Below are 505 nucleotides of genomic sequence, written 5' to 3'. Positions count from 1 at the left end.
CTGATTTTGCTCTATTTCGTCGTCGAAAATAGTTTAAAACAAAGACACAGCTGAGCCGCTGCGCATCTCCAAACACAGCGGTGTTTCGTTTATGAATGAACGGGCATTTTTAAATGATAGGTAAAAACTAAATTCCACTGTAAATCACTTTAAGGAGTCAAATATCACCTCGTAATGGGAAGGCTAATTTTTGATAAAATTTTGGATTATTGATTAGAAGGTTTTTACGTGCTCCTAAATTTTTTACGTTTCTTTAAAAGAAAATTAAGCGTAGAGCCCTGTGACACTTTTTTTTTTATGGATGGGCGCTTTTTATTTAACTTCTTTTGGACTGATGCATGCAACACCCGCTGAGTGGCATTAAACAGCTTGAAAGGTCAAAGACAATTTTTAATATAACTCCGACTGGATTCGTCTGAAAGAAGAAAGTCATATACACCTAGGATGACTTGAGGGTGAGTAATTTATGGGCTAATTTTCATTTTTGGGTGAACGAACCCTTTAA

General features: G+C 35.8%; 1 protein-coding gene across 1 annotated transcript in view; it reads right to left on the bottom strand.

Annotated features, from left to right (window-relative positions):
- Positions 1-505, bottom strand: part of LOC107713519 (serine/threonine-protein phosphatase 4 regulatory subunit 2-B) — a 10,430-nt gene that overhangs the window by 3,882 nt on the left and 6,043 nt on the right. The gene's annotated exons all lie outside the window — the stretch shown is intronic.

This window comes from Sinocyclocheilus rhinocerous, unplaced genomic scaffold (genome assembly GCF_001515625.1).
Source record: "Sinocyclocheilus rhinocerous isolate Xijiao unplaced genomic scaffold, SAMN03320098_v1.1 scaffold57, whole genome shotgun sequence".
Classification (NCBI taxonomy): domain Eukaryota; kingdom Metazoa; phylum Chordata; class Actinopteri; order Cypriniformes; family Cyprinidae; genus Sinocyclocheilus; species Sinocyclocheilus rhinocerous.
The sequence above is the reverse complement of the archived record's forward strand: the minus strand, read 5'-3'. Positions and strand labels throughout refer to the sequence as shown.